Here is a 10000-nt window from a genome sequence, read left to right as displayed (position 1 = left end):
CCAACATTATTGCTTCTTAACAAAACGCTCTTCCCCGACATGGTCTGTTAAAGGAGGCTAGTTGTGAAAGGAACTTTGCCAGCAGACTTCAAGTCAAGTTTGGAAACCTGATAGGCGCGAGCAGCAGCATGCGCAAGCTAGTCTAAAAATAATTCGCGCCGACAATATTCTGTGATTGCCGTCTCCCAGAATTAACCCGGCGGGCAGGAATGAAACTCTGCTAATAAGGCATTTATTTCGGTAAGTTATTCGTTGTCTGTATTAGGCGTGATCGTTTGGGTTAGGCTTTTGGTTGTGTCCATTCGGGTGTGCCAGAATGTTTGTGAATTAAAACAATGACAGCTTTGGTTTTCTGTGACGCTATATCCCTTCTGCCGATAATGATTCTTCCTAATTCCTGTTGATAACATTTAATGCCAGCATATTACCTCAGAAATAGTGTAAATGAATATTGACCATGCTGTTAGTTCTTGTTTGACATCGATTAGCCTTGATGTATTTCTGACCAGTTTTAGGCATAGCCCAGCGCTTTTACTCAGCCCGTCCAGAATCAATGATAGAGTAAAACTAGACCAGTGGGACGGTGTAAGGTGGCAACGTTTTAATTTGAAAGAGCGCTTCCAGCAACATAGACAGATAACAGGCCACATATTTGAAAGAGCCACCTTATCCCAGAGGTTCGACCTGGAGGTCCCGGGAGTCGAGAATAAACTCCGCCCAGTGTTAATCCCCCACTTCAGTGAATGGCAGTGTTGAATCACAGTGGACAAAGCCGTTATACAGCCAAGGGCCTGTTAAACCGTAATGTTTTTTTTTTCTTCAGTTCCACTTGTTTTAAAATAACTCTCTACCAGAAGGCAATGCTGTGGCACTGTTCTGAAATCACTACGGGTCTTGTGTCTAACCTAAATAGATATAGTTTGTACAGCCATTACTCCGTTCAGACAGGCTTATGGAACACAAAAGGGAAGAGATCCGTGTCATTGTTGTCATTGTCAATCTGTTGTCAAGGGCAACGTGTCTCCTGTGCATCATGTGGTGATGTCAGGTTGTTCTTGCTCCTCCCCCTAGGTGGTTTTGCACCAATCAGACGACATGGCCCTCTCCTTCTGCGGAAGCGACCGGAACGACTCTTACAATGTGGATGTGGGAGTCCTCAACAATGGCTGCTTTGTGGACGCGCTCAACCTGGTCCCACATGTCTTCCTACTCTTCATCACCTTCCCAATCCTCTTCATCGGTGTGTGCTTGCATGTGTGTGTGTGTCTGTTTTTTTTTATGTGTACGTGTGTGTGTGGAAGCATGCATGCAAGCGTACAAGGGTGTATTTGTTGTTTTTGTGTGTGTACATGTGTGTGTGGTGGGGGTACATGTGTGTGTGGTGTGTGGTGTGTGTACATGTGTGTGTGGTAGGGGTACATGTGTGTGTGGTGTGTGGTGTGTGTACATGTGTGTGTGGTGTGTGTACATGTGTGTGTGGTGTGTGTACATGTGTGTGTGTGTGTGTGTGTGTGTGTGTGTGTGTGTGTGTGTGGTGGGGGTACATGTGTGTGTGGTGTGTCCTCTGTCCTCTCTTTGCAGTAACACACCAGTTTCTGGGAAAACTCCCTGATGCCCGATCGATCGATCAAGGAGGTTTTGGTTTTGGTGCCGCCTGTCTGTTTGTTTGCAGGATTACGCAAAAACAAACAGGCTGACTCTCATGGGCACTGATGGAGGGGTGGTGTAGCGTGGCACTGATGGAGGGGTGGGCACTGATGGAGGGGTGGTGTAGCGTGGGCACTGATGGAGGGGTGGTGTAGCGTGGGCACTGGTGTAGCGTGGGCACTGATGGAGGGGTGTTGTAGCGTGGGCACTGGTGTAGCGTGGGCACTGATGGAGGGGTGGTGTAGTGGGCACTGGTGGAGGGTGTGTAGCGTGGGCACTGGTGTAGCGTGGGCACTGATGGAGGGGTGTTGTAGCGTGGGCACTGGTGTAGCGTGGGCACTGATGGAGGGGTGGTGTAGTGTGGGCACTGGTGGAGGGGTGGTGTAGCGTGGGCACTGGTGTAGCGTGGGCACTGATGGAGGGGTGGTGTAGTGTGGGCACTGGTGGAGGGGTGGTGTAGCGTGGGCACTGGTGGAGGGGTGGTGTAGCGTGGGCACTGGTGGAGGGGTGGTGTAGCGTGGGCACTGATGGAGGGGTGGTGTAGCGTGGCACTGGTGGAGGGTGGTGTAGCGTGGGCACTGGTGGAGGGGTGGTGTAGCGTGGGCACTGATGGAGGGGTGTGTAGCGTGGGCACTGATGGAGGGTGGTGTAGCGTGGGCACTGGTGGAGGGGTGTTGCGTGGGCACTGAAGAACCCATTAAATTATTATGCATCCACAAATTATTTTGCACTTTCGTTAACGTTGTGAGACCGGAGGTCTGTGCTCTCCAAATGACCCTCTAGTTTTCAGTTTTCTTCCTGATGGAGTCAAGCACTCCTATGAGATACACACACACAACAAACACAACACACACACACACACACACACAACACACAACGCTGCACACACACACACACACACACACGCTTGCACACACACCACACACACACACACACACACACACACACTCACACTCACACACACACACGCATCCGTGGCAACCGCTGTGAGAGCATTGCTTTAGTTTCCTGCATGCATTATTAAAGTCCAAAGGGGCTGGAGCTGAAGTTGCCTAAAACCTCAGTTTGAGCGCACAGGTCCATCAGAGAAGAAAGACATCAGGCTGGGGAGAGAAGTGCTGAATGCCGCCGTAAGGCATTAATGGCTTCCTACTTCAAATAATTGCATTGGACTGAGCCTGATGCTATCTCTGTGTTTATGTTTATGTCTGAGGGATTTGGAGTAGTGCTCACATGTAGTAGTTGTTCTTTCCCTCTCAGAAAGACTCTCTCCTTTGTAGTCTCTCTCTCTCCCTCTCTCTCTCCTCTCCCTCTCTCTCTCTCTATCACTCTCCTTCTCTCTCTCTCTCACACTCTCTCTCTCACTCTCTCTCTCTCTCTCTCTCTCGCTCTCCTTTGTAGTCTCTCTCTCTCCTCTCTCTCTCACTCTCTCTCTCTCCCTCTCTCTCTCTCTCTCACTCTCCTTCTCTCTCTCTCTCTCTCGCCCATTAATGTGAGTTAGTTTTCTCTGGGAGTGCTGAAGAGCTGCTCCAGTGAAACCCTATTGCCCGGGTCCCCCGGGTCTTTTAAATGGGAGTTGTGGCTGGTTGAGTTTTTACAGAGACGTCTCTCCCCAAGGGATCCCAGGGCCGCGCTCCATTCAATTTACTGTTTCTCATCATTAGTCATCGGGCGTAATGGGGGGATGCTCTTCCTGTCCTCCGTCTCTCAGCCTCTTTGTTTACATCTCTCTGCTCCTCCTCTCTGCTCCTCCTCTCTGCTCCTCTTTGTTTACATCTCTCTGCTCCTCCTCTCTGCTCCTCCTCTCTGCTCCTCTTTGTTTACATCTCTCTGCTCCTCAATGTTTACATCTCTCTGCTCCTCCTCTCTGCTCCTCCTCTCTGCTCCTCTTTGTTTACATCTCTCTGCTCCTCTTTGTTTACATCTCTCTGCTCCTCCTCTCTGCTCCTCTTTGTTTACATCTCTCTGCTCCTCTATGTTTACATCTCTCTGTTCCTCCCTCTGTCTTTATTTCTCTCCGTTTCTGTTCTGTCGTTTCTTGGTCATGTTTCTCATAAATTCTCTCCCATTTTATCGAACTCTCTCACCGGCTGAACTGTGAAACTAAAAACTGTGAATTTTGAGCATTCATTTGTGTTACGACATGCCACTGCATCAGTCTAACAGGTGTGTGTGTGTCTGTGTGTGTGTGTGTGTGTGTGTCAGGTTGGGGCAGCCAGAGCTCAAAGGTGCAGATTCACCACAACACTTGGCTCCACTTCCCCGGCCACAACATGCGCTGGGTCCTCACCTTCACCCTGCTGTTCGTGCACGTGTGTGAGATCGCCGAGGGCATCGTCTCCAACCAGTAAGACCCACAGCAACACAACATCAACAACCACTGCACTGTGTGTGTGTGTGTGTGTGTGTGTGTGTGTGTGTGTGTGTGCACGTGTGTGAGATCGCCGAGGGCATCGTCTCCAACCAGTAAGACCCACAGCAACACAACATCAACAACACTGCACTGTGTGTGTGTGTGTGTTGTGTGTGTGTGCACGTGTGTGAGATCGCCGAGGGCATCGTCTCCAACCAGTAAGACCCACAGCAACACAACATCAACAACCACTGCACTGTGTGTGTGTGTGTGTGTGTGTGTGTGTGTGTGTGTGCACGTGTGTGAGATCGCCGAGGGCATCGTCTCCAACCAGTAAGACCCACAGCAACATCAACATCAACAACCACTGCACTCTGTGTGTGTGTGTGTGTGTGTGTGTGCGTGTATGTGTGTGTGTGTGTGCGTGTGTGTGTGTGTGTGCACGTGTGTGAGATCGCCGAGAGCATCGTCTCCAACCAGTAAGACACACAGCAACATCTACAACCACTGCAGTGTGTGTGTGTGTGTGTGTGTTTGCACGTGTGTGAGATTGCCGAGGGCATCATCTCCAACCAGTAAGACACATAGCAACATCTACAATCACTGCAGTGTGTGTGTGTGTGTGTGTGTGTGTGTGTGTGCACGTGTGTGAGATCGCCGAGGGCATCATCTCCAACCAGTAAGACACACAGCAACATCTACAACCACTGCAGTGTGTGTGTGTGTGTGTGTGTGTGTGTGTGTGTGTGTGTGTGTGTGTGCACGTGTTGAGACACCACACCAAATCAACAACAACTGCAGTCATGTCACTGGGTTTCCCTGAGAGGAAAAGTGAACTTTTATTTTTATATTTCTTTACTTTGTATATTTATTATTTCACACACACACACACACACACACACACACACACACACACACACACACACAGTTACACAGACGTATCTGGAAACAATTGCCACCCAACACAAAACAACCCCATTACACACACTCTTAGACTTGGTGTGTGTGTGTGTGTGAGAGAGAGAGAGAGAGTGTGTGTGTGTGTGTGTGTGTGTGTGAGGTGTGTGTGTGTGTGTGTGTGTGAGAGAGAGAGAGTGTGTGTGTGTGTGTGTGTGTGTGAGGTGTGTGTGTGTGTGTGTGAGGTGTGTGTGTGTGTGTGTGTGTGTGTGTGTCTGTGTGCGAGGTGTGTGTGTGTGTGTGTGTGAGGTGTGTGTGTGTGTGTGTGTGGTGTGTGTTTGTGTGTGTGTGTGTGTGTGTGTGTGTGTGTGTGTGTGAGAGAGAGAGAGAGAGTGTGTGTGTGTGTGTGTGTGTGTGAGGTGTGTGTGTGTGTGTGTGAGGTGTGTGTGTGTGTGTGTGTGTGTGTGTGTGTGTGTGTGTGTGTGTGTCGTGATGATCCTGTGTGTCATGGTAAAGGACTGAAGACGCAGGTTCAGATTCTGTGAGAGGTTTCTGAGAGGGATTAGCCATTAATGTCTAAGTATGGCCTAAAATATGTCCTTGTCAAGTTTAGGGGCAGTAAAGACTCCTTTAGTCGGAGGGAGAGGGTTTTACAGTAAATGCTTTAAGGGTGTCAGGTGTCTGGTGATGACTCCAAGAGCGAGCAGAGGACGGGTACAGTGTGTGTGTGTGTGTGTGTGAGAGAGCGTGTGTGTGTGTGTATGTGTGTGTGAGAGTGTGTGATTTTCATATTTGCACTCTCGGTTTGAATTTCTGAAATGTGAGGCGTCTTCTTATAATATCCTGCAATCAAGGGAGCGGAGTGAGCCTAAGGGGAACCTATGATGATATAGAATAGAATAGAAAAGCCTTTATTTTATATATGTATATAATATATATATATAGCTCATCAAGAACAGTTTAAACAGTTTATGTATGCTCAAACCCAACCAACCATAAGGTAGATGTGTTCAGAGAGTGGTCAGAGAGTGGTCAGAACAGAAGCATGAAATTCACATTTCAGTTTCATTAGTGGCCAGTTCAGTGTGTGTGTGTTGCCATTGACGTCACTGCCAGAAACCAGCAGTGTGTGTGTGTGTGAGTGTATGTGTGTGAGTGTGTGTGTGAGTGTAAGTGTGTGTGTGTGTGTGTCTGTGTGTATGTCTGTGTGAGTGTGTGTGTGTGTGTGTGTGTGTGTGTGTATGTGTGTGTGTGTAGGATGGAGCTGTCAACACACAGGGCCTACTGATGTACGTGTGAAAGCCACATATGTTGGGCATGATGCTTTGTGAACTGTGTGAGCTGGTTAAGGTGTGTGAGCTGTTTAAGGTGTGTGAGGTGTGTGAGGTGTTTGAGCTGTGTGAGATGTGTGAGGTGTGTGAGCTGTTTAAGATGTGTGAGGTGTGGGACTCTAACGTAAGGAAAGGGAAAGTAACAAGAAGGAGGTTCACAAATATTCAACGGGCTGCTTTGTTCAGTAGTCCAGGCATACTGTATACATTTGTAATCTGTAATGCTTTTAGACACTGAATTGTTCATAATGAGTTAGTACTTTGAGCGATTCAGATACTCTATTCATGTTTTGAATATGGCCTTTTCTGATCACTTTTTTTTTTTTTATTATTATTATTATTATTTATTTTATTTGTCACACCATTCACTGCACTTTGGTCAGCATTGGTTGTTATTAAATATTTAAATATAGATAGATTGCTTCGACCGACGGCGCATTTTTTATATATATCATATCTGTTGCCTGTCAGTATTCCTCTCGTTAAAGGTGTTGCCTGTCAGTATTCTTCTAGTAAAGGTGTTGCCTGTTAGTATTCCTGTAGTAAAGGTGTTGCCTGTTAGTATTCCTGTAGTAAAGATGTTGCCTGTCAGTATTCTTCTAGTAAAGGTGTTGCCTGTCAGTATGCCTGTAGTTAAAGGTGTTGCCTGTCAGTATTCCTGTAGTTAAAGGTGTTGCCTATCAGTATTCCTGTAGTTAAAGGTGTTGCCTTGCCTGTCAGTATTCCTGTAGTTAAAGGTGTTGCCTGTTAGTATTCCTCGAGTAAAGGGGTTGTCTGTTAGTATTCCTAAAGGTGTTGCCTGTTAGTATTCCTAAAGGTGTTTCCTGTCAGTATTCCTCTCGTAAGGTGTTGTCTTTCCTATTGGCTCTCAGGAGGATGACCTCACCCCACCTCCATCTGTTCATGCGGCCTTCATCGGCTTCATCGCCGCTACGACCTCAGTGGTGTACTATCACAACATCGAGACGGCCAACTTCCCCAAGCTGCTGCTGGGTGAGACATCACACACAAACACACACACACACACACACACACACACACACACACACAGACACACACAACACACAACACACTCCTCTCTACCTTACACAGCCCTGTGTATCTACTGGGTGTTGGCCTTCATCACAAAGACCATCAAATAATGTTACCATGTCCTTGTCCTCTCTCCGTACACAGCCCTGTTCATCTACTGGGTGTTGGCCTTCATCACGAAGACCATCAAGCTGTGGAAGTTTGTTGAGTCGGAGAAGGGGCCTCAGCACCTGAGGTTCTGCATCACGGCCCTGCTGGTGGTCCTCTACGGTCTGCTCATGGCTGTGGAGATCAACGTCATCAGAGTCAGGGTGCGTCTTTCACTTCCTGGGTCAAAGGTTAATTAGTTAGTGATTGGGGCTGGTGGTCCTCTACGGTCTGCTCATGGCTGTGGAGATCAACGTCATCAGAGTCAGGGTGCGTCTTTCACTTCCTGGGTCAAAGGTTAATTAGTTAGTTATTGGGGCTGGTGGTCCTCTACGGTCTGCTCATGGCTGTGGAGATCAACGTCATCAGAGTCAGGGTGCGTCTTTCACTTCCTGGGTCAAAGGTTAATTAGTTAGTTTTTCAGTGATATATAAAGAAAGATTCAAAATAAATACACTACAGTGATGTAATAGTAACTTTTATTTAATCTCTGTACAGTTTTACATTATTGGATTCCTTTCAGTCTATGTTTTTCAGAGAAACAAGATGTTGTACAAGGGGAGAGATTGGTTTTATTTAAACAAGATACATGTACGAGACGAATTAGAATAATGCCATAATCTGTTAAGTGTACTGATAGTGTCTGTCATGACCTTTCACCTCATAGTTTAATATCCCCCATCTTTCCACTCCTCCGCAGACGTACATGTTCTTCGCCAACCCCCAGAAGCCTGGTGCAGTTTAATATCTCTGGAATCATTTCATGTCCCTAGAATAGTTAATTATCCCACATCATTCCTCTCCGGTGCAGACGTAGGGGCATCACTGTGTGTTCGTGTTAGCGTTCTTCTTCTGTAATATTCCCATATCTTCTCTTCTCTGCAGAAGTCTTCTTCTGTAATATTCCCATATCTTCTCTTCTCTGCAGAAGTCTTCTTCTGTAATATTCCCATCTCGCCTCTCCCCTTCAGAAGTATGCGTTCTTCTTCTGTAATATTCCCATATCTCCTCTCCTCTGCAGAAGTACGCGTTCTTCTTCTGTAATATTCCCATTTCTCCTCTCCCCTTCAGAAGTACGCGTTCTTCTTCTGTAATATTCCCATTTCTCCTCTCCCCTTCAGAAGTACGCGTTCTTCTTCTGTAATATTCCCATATCTCCTCTCCTCTGCAGAAGTACGTGTTCTTCGCCAACCCCACGAAGGTGAAGCCCCCGGAGGATCTGCAGGACCTCGGTGTGCGCTTCCTGCAGCCCTTCGTGAACCTGCTGTCCAAGGCCACCTACTGGTGGATGAACCCCCTCATCATGGGCGCCCACAAGAGGCCCATCGAGCTGAAGAAGATCGGCAAGCTGCCCATCGCCATGCGGGCGCTCACCAACTACCTCAAGCTTAAAGACGCCTACGAGGAGCGGAGGGTGAGTGTGTGTGTGTGTGTGTGTGTGTGTGTGTCTGTGTGTGTGTGTCTGTGTGTGTGTTTGTGGTGTGGTGTGGAGTATGTTTGTGTGTGCATAACCATGAGGGCGCTCACCAACTACCTCAAGCTTAAAGACGCCTACGAGGAGCGGAGGGTGAGTGTGTGTGTGTGTGTGTGTGTCTGTGTGTGGTGTGTGAGTATGTTTGTGTGTGCATAACCATGAGGGCGCTCACCAACTACCTCAAGCTTAAAGACGCCTACGAGGAGCGGAGGGTGTGTGTGTGTGTGTGTGTGTGTGTGTTCTAACAGTGTGTGTGTGTGTGTGTGTGTGTTCTAACATTGTGTGTGTGTGTTCTAACATTGTGTGTGTGTGTGTGTGTGTGTGTTCTAATAGTGTGTGTGTGTGTGTGTGTGTGTGTGTGTGTTCTAACAGTGTGTGTGTGTGTGTGTGTGTGTTCTAACAGTGTGTGTGTGTGTGTGTGTGTGTTCTAACAGTGTGTGTGTGTGTTCTAATAGTGTGTGTGTTTGTTTTGCATCTGGGCAGCAGAACGCAGAGGACTCGGAGAAGGCTCCGTCCATGTGGAGGTCCATGTACCGGGCGTTCGGGCGCCCCATCCTGCTGAGCAGCACCTTCCGCTACCTGGCCGACCTGCTGGGCTTCGCCGGGCCCCTCTGCATCTCCGGCATCGTCAGCAACCTGGAGAACCGGAACGAGACCGCAGATAGCGAGATAGCAGCACAGCGCCTCAACAACACAGTGGGTGTTATACGTGTGTGTGTGCGTGTGTGGTGTGTGTGTGTGTGTGTGGTGTGTGGTGTGTGGTGTGTGTGTGTGTGTGTGTGTGTGTGTGTGTGTGTGTGGTGTGTGTGTGGTGTGTGTGTGTGTGTGTGTGTGGTGTGTGTGTGTGTGTGGTGTGTGTGTGTGTGTGTGTGTGTGTTTGTGTGTGAGTGTGTGTGTGTGTGTATATGTCTGTGTGTGTGTGTGTGTGTGTGTGTGTGTGTGTGTTGTGTGTGTGTGTGTGTGTGTGGGGGGGGGGGGGGTGTGTGTGTGTGTGTGTGTGTGGTGTGTGTGTGTGTGTGTGTGGTGTGTGTGTGTGGTGTGTGTGTGTGTGTGTGTTTGTGTGTGATTGTGTGTGTGTATATGTGTGTGTTGTGTGTGTGTGTGTGTGTGTCAGAGTGT

General features: G+C 48.1%; 1 pseudogene; it reads left to right on the top strand.

Moving 5' to 3' along the window:
• The window catches only part of LOC116224046, an 11403-nt pseudogene that overhangs the window by 50 nt on the left and 1353 nt on the right, over positions 1-10000 (top strand).

This window comes from Clupea harengus, chromosome 16, assembly GCF_900700415.2.
Source record: "Clupea harengus chromosome 16, Ch_v2.0.2, whole genome shotgun sequence".
Classification (NCBI taxonomy): Eukaryota; Metazoa; Chordata; class Actinopteri; order Clupeiformes; family Clupeidae; genus Clupea; species Clupea harengus.
Note: the sequence above shows the minus strand (reverse complement) of the source record. Positions and strands in the feature narration are given on the sequence as shown.